General features: G+C 36.5%; 1 protein-coding gene across 9 annotated transcripts in view; it reads left to right on the top strand.

The window, feature by feature from the left end:
* BMPR1B (bone morphogenetic protein receptor type 1B) overlaps positions 1–12,363 on the top strand; it is a 414,391-nt gene that overhangs the window by 281,597 nt on the left and 120,431 nt on the right. For 3 of the 9 annotated variants that reach the window (XM_040478113.1, XM_040478058.1, XM_040478075.1), the window contains one exon: positions 4,860–5,153. The exons of 4 other annotated variants lie outside the window; for them this stretch is intronic. The gene's annotated coding sequence lies outside the window, so the exon portion shown is untranslated. Of the gene's footprint in view, positions 1–4,859; positions 5,154–10,208; positions 10,269–12,363 lie in introns of those variants that run through there. 2 more of the 9 variants (XM_040478161.1, XM_040478016.1) reach the window with 2 other exon arrangements.

The raw sequence follows: 12,363 nt of genomic DNA, 5'->3' as shown, positions 1-12,363 counted from the left end.
TTAACATTTCAAACTCTGTGGGGGTCCATGAACTGATATTTATATTTTCCAAATGATTAATGCATGATTTTATACAATTATATATGGATAAAAGATCTAGTCAAAGTAAAAGGTAGTAAAATGTATTTTAATGTAACAGAATACAAATATTTCATTGTTATGGTTCAGATTCTACATTGCAGCGAAACTTAAGAAACTACTACATGTTGGGGCGCCTGCGTGGCTCAGTTAAGTGTCCAACTTTGGTTCAAGTCAAGATCTTGTGTTTTGTGGGTTAGAGCCCCACATGGGGATCTCTGCTGTCAGCCCAGAGCCCTTATCCAATCATTTGCCTCCCTCTCTCTCTGCCCCTCCCCCATGTGCGCCCATGGGTGCACTCTTAAAAAAACCTACTACATGTTGAGTTTTGGTGTAGTACTAAGGAAGACTTATATCCACGTTATCTGAAAAGGCTATTAAAGTATTTCCCCCTTTTCCTTTCTCTTTGTCTGTGGGAGACAGGAATGCCTTCACATACTTCAAACGAAATAACATACCATAATATATTGAATGCAGAGGCAAAGTTGAGAATCTGATTTTCCTTTAAGCTAGATACTTACCACCAAATTATTTTTATTTGAAGAAACATGATTTCCATTAAAGCTATTTTTGTGTTACAGTAACACATAGTGGATTTATTAATATTATTCTTAAATGAATATACATCTCATTAAAAATTTTTTTTTGAGAGAGCACGCTTGTGCTCAAGTGGGGAGGGGCAGACTGAGAGGGGGAAGGAGAGGGAGAATCCTAAGGAGACTCCACACACAGCACAGAGCCTGATGTGGGCTTGATCTCACCACAGTGAGTTCATGACCTGAGCAGAAATCGTGAGTCGGACACTTAACTGACTGAACATCGCAGGTGTCCCTCATTTTAATTTTAATAAGGTAAATAAAAAACAAAATAGATGTTAACAAAAATAAACAAAAGTTCTTTTGGGTCCTTAATATTTTTTAAGAATGTAAAGGAATGCTGAGACCAAAATGTTTAATGACACTTCTCTCAACTCTAGATTAGAACAGGTGCCTCTCTACCTATAGAGTGATATTCCTTAATATATTAGTATTGTCTCAGTACAGTCGTTACCATTTCATTTTTTCATTTGTTGATATATTCAACACATAATTACTGTGTACCTTCTGTCCTGTTAGGTCATGGGAATTATTTCAAGAAAAGATTCTGTCCCCTGCTTATTTTTAAGCTTCTCTAAAGCCAGGTCTGAGTGCTATAGTTCTTTTTATTTCCCTAATTACGGTAAAGTTATTTAATATTGGTTTTCTCTTTCCTCTTTTCAACTTTATAGATATGGAAATGTGGCTTGGTATTTGTTTTCATGTTTTTGCCATTTGTTACTAGGACAGAATTTGGCTAATATTTAAACAAGTACACCATTTATCCACTTCCCTTTCTTTCTAGTATGTTTGAAATCATGGAAGAGGTAAATACCTTTCAGCATTTTGTGTATATGCAATTTTATACAAATGGTAGGGATGAGAGACAAGAAGGGCATGGGTAAGAGAGAGAGATGAAAGTCTTTAACAAGGTGTCTGTAGAGTGTTTTCCAGATCTATCCCTCACTTTTGTAGGGGCAAGGCAAGAGTACAGACAACTGCACAGCATATGTAATCTATTTAAAAGTTTTAAATTAGGCACATATGCTATTTGCTAATTGCTCTTGGCCATCCTTTGGACCTAGGATTGCACACTCTGGTTCTTTGGGAAAAGAGTTCTGAGGTCATGGTCACGTGAAAGGAGGGATGGTAAGGTCCAGAGAGGCCTGTCCTGTGTTACATTGGATTCCTTGTAGTGGTGAGGCATGCAGCCAAAAAGGGATTGGAGGGGATACCTTTAAAGTGCATACCTCAAGACTAGGACCTTGTTTGTCCATGTCTAAGGGCAAGGCTGGTATGGGCCATATATTACTTATATTAGAATCTCCAGCAGTGCTTCTTAAAAATGCAATTTTGTAGACCCCATCCCAGACCTGAATGAATAGAGAGCAGTACGGTGCAAAGGTAGGTGTTATGAGCGTCAATAGACATAGGTTATGTTTTGAGGGATTTTTTGGGGCAGACATATGAGTTTCTGCTTAGCATCAGTATTTCATTGTGGCTGTTAAAAATGTCTTTCTAAACATTTGATCTAATTTAATTCTCTTAGCAACTCTTTGAGGTTTTTATTCCCATGCTTCAGAATGTATTCTGTAATGCCATTGGGGAATTTGAATCTCGAAATGGCCTTAGGATATTCCTTCTCTAATGCCAAGTTCCTACGTATTTTTCACCAGTATGTGCAATTAATAATGTTATGGATTAAATATACTTATGTCTACATCAAAAAGGAAAATACTTTTTGTGAAATGTGAGGCGAATATTGAAGGCCTAGGAGGGGAAATCCCTTCTGAATTTTGAAGAAAATACTATCTTTTTAATAAAATGAATTCACATTAAGCAGAATGAATTTTATTATGCAAGTTAAACCTGAATATTTAATGATGACTTATAAAGTAGTTACTAAAAATGCATGTTAGTAACTTTGTGTGCATGTAACAATATCATCACATGTGCATTATAGTGTTGTTGATAATTTGCATTTGCAGTGCTTTTTCAAAAAATAATTTTCGGTTTCTAGAATAACAATATTGTCTACAGAGGTGCCTGAGTGGCTTAGTAGGTTGAGCATCCACTCTTGATTTAGGCTCAGGTCATGATTCCAGGGTCATGGGATGGAGCTCTGTGTCAGGCTCCACGCTGGGCAGGAAGCCTGTTTAAGACTCTTTCTCTCTCTCTTTCTCTTTCTCTCTCTTGCTCCCTCTCTCCAACTCTCTCTCCCTGTCTCCTTTTGCCCCTCCCCAGCTTGGGTATGTGTGCTCTCTCTCTCTCAAAAAATAATAATACTGTCTACAGAGAAGTTATGGATCAAGTTGATAATTGTATAAAAACACCTATATTGTTTTTGGAAAGTATTGTTTAAAAGGAGTGAATGGTCAAATTTAGAAGTAACTAATAATAGTCCTGTGAAACCAATAATGAAGTCATTTACTAACTTAAAAAAAATTGTGGTCTCACGCCTAGAAAGTGCTATTTAGTAGCAGGGGTGAGAGGGTGGAGCTAGTTACTGCTAACCATACAGTACTCTAGTTGTTTCCCACAGTTAATATTAACTACTGCAGATTTGTAATTTATAATGTGAAAGCAGTTTAGTCCCTGGGATTACCTGGATTATTTAGTATTTTGCATCTCTGTGAAATACTGAATGGCCGCTTGTTCCTGGAATCGTATGAACTTTTTGGGCAGCTATTTTGGGAATTATTTCATACAACTGAAATGTCTTCCTAATGATACTGTTTCTTTTCTAAAAAGGAATAGCCTAGGATTCAGTTTTGGCTTGCATAGACAAATTAACATAGTGTGGTGAAGAAATGGGGCCCGGACTAGAAGAGTTAATCTTTAAGTTCAGCTTGAGCTGTGTGTGCTGATCCTTTTCTGCTTCTTGTTAATTGGCGCCTCAGACTCCCTACTAATTAATGGGAGAGCATGGGGCAGGTGGCGCCATTTTATTTTGATAATCCTTGTCATCAATGTCCACGTAATCTTCTTGTTTAATTATAATGAATGTGCATTTGGGGTGCGTGAACTTTTAACAGCTTTTTTTCACTGGAAGTTCACTGGTCAAGGACAGTTTTGCAACTGTCAGATGCTACTATGTATTGCAAACAAAGACACTTGTTTTAGCTTTTTAGTTGTTAATTCACACAAGTGGCAGTCACTAAATGGAGGTGCTGTGTGCTTTTTAAAAACTAGACGGGAATAACTCTAGCCAGAGAAATTAAAGAAATCTGTGCTTCTTTTAATTGTGTGTGTGTGTGTGTGTGTGTGTGTGTGTGTGTGTGTGTGTGTGTGGAGTGAGGGTAAGAAATTTTGTTTAAATAGGGACATTTAATTTTAAGAGTACTTAATGGATAAAAATATTAGAGTAATGTTTTCTCTGGAAGGAAGAGCTGAGGCAGGAAGTCAAAATAAATGGAACTGATTTACTTAAGAATTTGCAAGTTTTAGCTGTGAAATGACCAGATAAATGATTCTCTTGGAGAGTGGATAGCTGTTAGAAAATGCGTACTTTGCTCATTTCCATTTTAAAGAGACTGCTCTTGCTTTCAGGTATAAAGATGGGTTTAGGTAAAAATAAATTCAGAGTAGTTTTGAAGTTTGGGGACAAGTCTTAAAATTGTGTTCCAAGCAATGCATTATTTATTTGGGGGAAGTGGGAGAAAAGCAGGGAGGAAGAAGTCAAAAAACACCTCCTTGGCTGTTAATACCTTGAAACTTAGTGGAAAGGAAATAACACCCAATTTATACGAACTCCAATGTAAACAAACAGGAGCTATGATGGGAAATAGCACCAGGGCCAATTTATAAGACTTGGTCCATGTTCATTTTTCAGATAAAACTTCCTGTACTTACTCCTACCCATTATGGGCCAGACCAAAACCAAAATAAATCTTCCTCAAATGGTATAGGGAAACATTTTAATTGGGTGATGTTTTTGGAAAATCAGAAATCGTTATTTCGCTATTGGTACCTTGATAAAATTTCATGTACTATTTCAAAGTGTAAATTTTTATGAACTTGGATGTTAATTATATACTTACAGTTTAATAATGATAACAGTGTTTTGGTATATAATATTTTTGTGTCTAATCAGAGAATCTTGACTTAATGTAAATTTACAGTTAAAATTAAAATCCAAATCTGTGGTCTTCACCTAAATAGGTGGTTCTCCACCTAGAGGCAGATTTCTTCCCTCTCCCCACCCAGGGACATATATCCATGTCTGGAGACGTGTTTGATTTTTACGACTGGGAGGCGGTGCTACTGGCATTTAATGAGAGAAAATAATGGATGCTGTTAAACATCCTAAAATGCACAGGACAGCCCCCCACAAAAAGAATTATCTGGCCCAAAATATTAATATTGCTGGGATTGAGAAACCTGCCCTACCTAAATGATGCTTTCTACTGATGAAACACTACTGATTTGTAATCTGTGGATTGTGAAGATACTGGAAATTACCTGAAGAAATGCTACATTGAAGGAAACGATCATATGTAGGTATGTAAGTATTGGGTTGTATAGGATTAACTAATATATAACACCTTCCTAATTTTATTTTGTTCTCTCCCTTTCAAATGACAAATTTTTGTCCTGCAATAAGTGATTCACTATGAGGAGCGATGATTAGTAAACTAAACGGTTAACAAAATCATGGTAATCATTTTGCAATATGTACATATATCAGAAGTGTTATGTTGTACACCTTAAACTAGTACAATGCCGTATCAATTATAGCTCAGTGAAACGGGGAACAAAAGTGTCTCATGGGGGAAATAATCTGAAATCTCAGGGGAAAGAGCAGTTACACATGTGTTGTAGGTTTTTCTCTCAGTATTGACTATATATATTCAAGATAGAAGAAAGCGCAGTGTTTACTTGGCCTGAAAGGAATGCAGTGTGGCCAGGAATGATATATGCCAGATCGCATGCTGCTGTGCTTATAAAGCCTGCAACTTCCTTGGTGTGGAATAGCTGTTTGTTAGATGACTTCCTCCTCCTCCTCCTCCTCCTCCTCCTCCTCCTCCTCCTCCTCCTCCTCTTCTTCCTTCTTCCCCCCCTCCTCCTCCTCCTCCTCCTCCTCCTTCTTCTCCTTCTTCTTCACAGAGAGAGAGAGAGAGAGAGAGAGAGAGAGCACACAAAGAGGGGAGAGGCAGAGAGAGAGAGAGAATCCCAGGTGGGCTTTGCACTGTCAGTGTGGAGACCGATGCAGGACTCAAACTTGCAAACCCCGAGATCAAGACCTGAGCCGAAACCAAGAGTCACATGCTCAACTGACTGAGCCACCCAGGTGCCCCTAGAAATTTTCAGAAAGATTTTAACCTAGCAGCTAAATTCAGGCCTCAGTTCATCTGATTTGAAAAGTTTTTCCTCTTCTTTTATTCCTATATGATTTTTGTCAACCTGTGATAAGTAGAGAAAGATTTAAACCAGGCATTTATTTATTATCAAAACAAGAGCTTGATTCCAAATTAAACAGTTTAAATTTTATTGGCTCATTATTATTTTTCTTTAATGATAAGAATGCAACTAAATATATGCTGAGTAGTATATACCAAGTGTCCTTTTTTGGTGTTCTGCTGTTCAAAAGTTGCTACATCAGTTCTTGTTGACTTCCTTACATCATAGGGAAGATATACAATGTAAAAAATTTAAAGTTATATAATACTTTATGTAATATATGTAAAGCATATGTAAATGATGGCGTGTAAAAATGTTTCTGAACTCACCACTGTACCTAAGAAATTTAACATTAACATTGTTAGTGCTGTTTGAACATTGGCTGAAATAGACATGTTTGCATTTTGAGCTGATCTGTTCTTAGGTATTATTGGCAAAGCATGTTGTATTTAAAGAGCTCAACAGAAAATTAATATAAACTAAATATGTGAGAAGCAAGAAAGATTTCGGTTAACCTGTATATTCCCCCAAAATAGCTTTCTAAAGAAATGAAAAGTAACTTGTTTGGCACATAATTTAGTAGTTTTTTTTAATGTCTTATTCCCTGGGAGAGGAGAAATGGGACCAGGGCTGAGGCCCGCAGTGCTGTAGGGAACTTGTTGGATGGCAGGAGGCTTTGTCCACAGAAACATGAGGGCTCATTCAGCTTGGTGACTGCAGTATATTTTATAAGGAAACCTATGTCTAAAAATAGATGCTGAATGAAACTTCTTTTAGAGCACAGGGCCATATGGTTGTTAAAGGGCCACTTTGTTTTATTGGAAAGAAAATATGAAAACTCCCCATTTGGAAGCAAGTCTTAGTAGTGAGTGTTAGAAAATGTCTTTTTGTGCACTGTTAGTAGTAGGTAAGTATTTCAAAACAGATGTGTTTTCTAACCACATTGATTAAAAAACTACCTTAATTGACATTTCTCAGATTCTGTTACAGTGTACTTTTTTTTTTCTTTTTTCTGAATGATAGTAGCAATCATATATAATCATTGAGCAGGGTTTTTTTTTCCTCTGAATTTTGGCAGATGTTTAATATTTGAAACAAAATATGAAATTGAAGAAAATTGTACTAAAGTTCCAGATGAACTTTTATTTAGTCTTTAAAAAATCACGTGATATGCCCAGTCCAGAGTTTTAATGTTCTATTCTCTGACAAGAAAATATGTTTATTTCTGTGATGTTTATAAGCACATGCCCCTATGTAGTCGATTTCTGAGGCAGCAATGCAATTTCTGAAATCTGAGTTTATAAAAATACTTTGAGGATTAAGTTCTAAATGTGACTTTATGAAACCAATACTAAAATAGTATATGTCATACAACTACCACTGTTAGTTTAAATGAATGACAAAGATGTAATACAAAGTCTGTTTTCAGGATGATAGAGGGAAAGAAAACAACCTGATTTATTCCAGGAAGGACTGGGTTCTGGATCACCAATAATGTCTTGGAGCTCAGGTTAAATATATATATATATATATATATATATAGTGAGTGGAAACTACCCTGTTAACTGGTCATACTCTGAGGTTATAATTGAGGAAAACTTGAAATGCTTTCTTTCCTTCCATGAGCACAGTGTATCTTTATAGTAAAATTGCCACTAACTTCATTCTCCTTAATCTGAGAATATTACCCATTTCCAATGAAAAGCCCATAGGGCTCAAAATAAATGAAACCTACCATGTTTCCGTTTAAATACACACACACACACCCAAAACTTTCCTCCATACTCTTTCTTCTCTCTCCTTAGAGACCTCTGCCTTCTCCTATACAGCATATGACTGCCAGCAAAACTTCTAGTATGGTAAAATGTTTTAAATTTATATGTTCTTTCCAGCTCTTATGTCAGAGACCCTTGAACTTAACTTCAGTTCTAGAAGCAGTGATGGCAACCTTCAACACTTACTTCTTTTAAAGTGTGTCTCTATGCATTTGTGTAATACATTTTTGGGTTCCCTGGCTTTGAAACATAGGCCGTAAATGAAACAGACCTTTCCCACAAAATGTACTGTAATAGATGCATGTTTATACACATGAATGAGAAGTATATTTACAACAGGTTCTAATGTAAGGACTTTAATTTTGTGCAGTATCTTTCACATGTGATATGTCATTTATTCAGTGGGACAATATTGTGTGGCATAAGGGGATTTCCATTTTATGGCAAGAACCAATACAAGCAGCGTTAATCGCAGGAGGGGGGAAATCTGTGACCCTTAATCTGAGGCACTTTCCCTCAGACCATACTAAAAATTCTATTTTAAAATCCAGCAAAATGACACAACTTATTAATAGTACTGTTGAATTCAGAATTGCTGAAACTGTCTATAATTTAGCCCACGGGGCCAACACTCTTAGCTACTTGAATAATAATGATTCTTAGTAGCTAATATTTTAGAGTCCATATTTGCATACTGCATATTTTTTCTGTAATTAAGGAATATGTAACAATGTATCCATCTTTTTTAAATTTTTATTTTTTATTTTTTAAAATTTACATCCAAATTAGTTAGCATATAGTGAAACAATGATTTCAGGAGTAGATTCCTTAATGCCCCTTACCCATTTAGCCTCCCACAACCCCTCCAGCAACCCTCAGTTCTCCGTATTTATGAGTGTCTTCTGTTTTGTCCCCCTCCCTGTTTTTATATTATTTTTGTTTCCCTTCCCTTATGTTCATCTATTTTGTCTCTTAAAGTCCTCACATGAGTGAAGTCATGATTTTTGTCTTTCTCTGACTAATTTCACTCAGCATAATACCCTCCAGTTCCATCCATGTAGTTGTAAATGGCAAGATTTCATTCTTTTTGATTGCCAGGTAATACTCCATTGTGTGTGTGTGTGTGTGTGTGTGTGTGTGTGTGTATCACATCTTCTTTATCCATTCATCCATCGATGGACATGTGGGCTCTTTCCATACTTTGGCTATTGTGGATAGTGCTGCTATGTTTATTACATGGGAGTGCATGTGTCCCTTCAAAATAGCACACCTGTATCCCTTGGATAAATGCCTAGTAGTGCAATTGCTGGGTCTTAGGTAGTTCTATTTTCAGTTTTTTGGGGAACCTCCATACTGTTTTCCAGAGTGGCTGCACCAGCTTGCATTCCCACCAACAATGCAAAGAGATCCTCTTTCTCCACAACCTCGCCAACATCTGTTGTTGCCTGAGTTGTTAATGTTAGCCATTCTGAGAGGTGTGAGGTGGTATCTCATCGTGGTTTTGAGTTATATTTCCCTGATGATGAGTGATGTTGAGCATCTTTTCATGTGTCGGTTAGCCATCTGGATGTCTTCTTCGGAGAATTGTGTATTCATGTCTTTTGCCCATTTCCTCACTGGATTATTTGTTTTTTGGGGGTTGATTTTGATAAGTTCTTATAGATTCAGGATACTAATCCTTTATCTGATATGTCATTTGCAAATATCTTCTCCCATTCTGTCGGTTGCCTTTTAGTTTTGCTGATTGTTTTCTTCACTGTGCAGAAACTTATTTTGATGAGGTCCCAGTAGTTCATTTTTGCTTTTGTTTCCCTTGCCTCTGGAGACATGTTGAGTAAGAAGTTGCTGCGGGCAAGATCAAAGAGGTTTTTGCCTGCTTTCTCCTCAAGGATTTTCATGGCTTCCTGTCTTACATTGAGGTCTTTCATCCATTTTGAGTTTATTTTTATGTATGGTGTAAGAAAGTGGTCCAGGTTCATTCTTCTGCATGTCGCTGTCCAGTTTTCCCAGCACCACTTGTTGAAGAGACTGTCTTTATTCCATTGGATATTCTTTTGTGCTTTGTCAAAGATTAGTTGGCCATATGTTTGTGGGTCCGTTTCTGGGTTCTCTGTTCTGTTCCATTGACCTGAGTGTCTGTTCCTGTGCCAATACCATACTGTGTTGATGATTACAGCTTTGTAGTACAGCTTGATGTCTGGGATTGTGATGCCTCCTGCTTTGGTTTTCTTTTTCAAGATTGCTTTGGTTATTCAGGGTCCAACTTATCCATCTTGCTTTTAGAAAACTTTCTTTTTCTTTTTGATGATGAAAGATGATTGATCTTGACAATTAAAAATATTTTATACATTTCAGATGAAAATTTTATCTGCTGGGTGAATGTCTCAGCCTTTTGAGGTTTCTCCCACTCCTAGGATTCTACCAACCATCTCTTTCTCAGGTCAGTGTGAGGGAATGCTTAAGAAGCCTCATGGTAATGGGAGAGGGGTATCCCATTGGCCTCCTTCCTCTGTAACCCACTGTTTCTGCTGCTATGAAGGTTGCCTGCCTGGTTACTCAGTCTGTGGTCCAAGACATTCCAGAACACAAGGGTTTATTGTATCTGTGAATACAATATGAACACAGATAATCCAGCTTCCTTTGTTCATTCCATAAATGTCGACTGTGCCTCATGTGTTCTAGGCATAGTTATAGATGCTTTGGACATTGCAACTGAGCATAACAAAATATCTGCTTTCAAAGTATCCACATTCAAGAGGAGGTAGACAATAAATACATCAATATGTAGAGAAAGATTATCCAATTAGATAGAAAGAAATGATCTGAAGAAAAAATGAGTTAGAAAAGTTGGTGGTTACTTTTCTTAGAATGGTCATGGAACTGAAATCTAAATAATGGGAATAAGATAGAGGAACAGGTATAAGGACTGTCAAAGGAAATTAGTGGTGTGTTTGAGGGATAGACAGAAAACCAGCATTCAGGGCACATTTTGGAAAAAGGGGAAAAAGATAAGGAAGTGAGGTCAAAAAAGAGGCAGAGGCCAAATTATGAAAGCCATAGTAATGAGTATGGTTTTGTTTATAACTGGAAGTTTTAAGCAGAGAAGTAATATGTGATTTACACCTCCGTAGATGTCACTTTGGTTGCTGATTGGAGAGCTCAGTTTGTGGCAGGACATAGTGGAATCAGTGAGTTAAAGAGGAAACTGTTACACAGCTTTCTGCAAGATACGTGATGGCAACTGGGTCTAGAGTTTTTGCAATGGTAGTGGTGAGAGTGGTTCTATTTGGGATATATTTTGGATATGGTACTTCCAGGTCATGATATAATGAAATGGATATGAGACCTGAGAGAGAGAGAGAGGAATTAAGAAAGGCTTAATGATTTGGGAACAGAAAATATTTCTTGTAAGGATTAAAAATGGTTAATTGCTTGCCTTACTGACTGGCTTGGTTGCTTTCCTTCATTGATTCATTCATTCATTTTTGTGCAAGTGTGAGGTATCCTGATACGCTCTGCATTATGCATATTAATTGTTTCCAGAAGTTGCTTCTTCAGTGGGTTCAAATCCACTTAATCAGAGGAGAGGAAGTGGGATGAATTTCGGAGTGGATTTTTAAATTTCAAAGTGATGTTCAGAAATGCTGTCTTCATTAGGAATCACTTTTTAAATATCTGTTGTAGAACTATAATCAAAATCTCAGCTCACTGGAATGGTCTTTTAGTATCTTGGTTTACCATGGTTTATCAAGAGAAAGGAAACTGCTCAAATTTCTGCTGTGATTTTGAAGCAGTCTTAATAACCTGTTTTAAGATAGCAGACACAATTGTTAAATATTTGTTTAGGTTTTATTATAACCAGCACAGATTTATGATTGCATTTTTATGTGCCTTGTATAGTCATTATGTATGGCATATCTTAGCTCATTTTATAGAACATAACTGTATGTATTATATGGAGGTAAATATATGAATCTTGTGTAACATTTTCGTCATATAGATGACCTATTTGATTCTGTAATTTTAATCAGAAATTCAGACTTAAATTATAATATTAGGAACAATCCTAATATTACAGAAAAGTATGGACTTCAGAACACAGTTGTGAAACTGTACCTTTATCAAGTTACAAAGTAATTTTCTGTTCATACTGACTCTGTCTGCTTTAAGCATGATTTCTCACCAACTCTTACTCTAAGTATTTTATGTCTGATGTTCTCAGTATCGTTATGAGGATTTTTTGTTTTCCTGAAAAAATTTCCCTTTAATGTTCATGTAACTGTTAGATAACATTAGGAGTTTTCCCCAGAATGTCTGTATTATTTTAAAGAAAAATGGTAATTATCAGAATTATTCTGAATCTCATTTGTCTAAAATCTAGTACAGTGTACCGTAGTTATAGATCTAAAAAAAGTCTGTACTTTTTAAATATGGATGTCAGATTTTTCTTAATACTTAAAGTTTTCCAGTAGTTCAGGTTCCTGCTTCTTTTTCTGTGGCCAATTAAAAAAAGAGCAGGACTTTTTTAAGGTCAG

Source organism: Herpailurus yagouaroundi, unplaced genomic scaffold (assembly GCF_014898765.1).
Source record: "Herpailurus yagouaroundi ecotype Mexico unplaced genomic scaffold, PumYag 28, whole genome shotgun sequence".
In the NCBI taxonomy this organism is placed as follows: Eukaryota; Metazoa; Chordata; class Mammalia; order Carnivora; family Felidae; genus Herpailurus; species Herpailurus yagouaroundi.
This window is presented reverse-complemented; position numbering and strand designations above follow the sequence as displayed.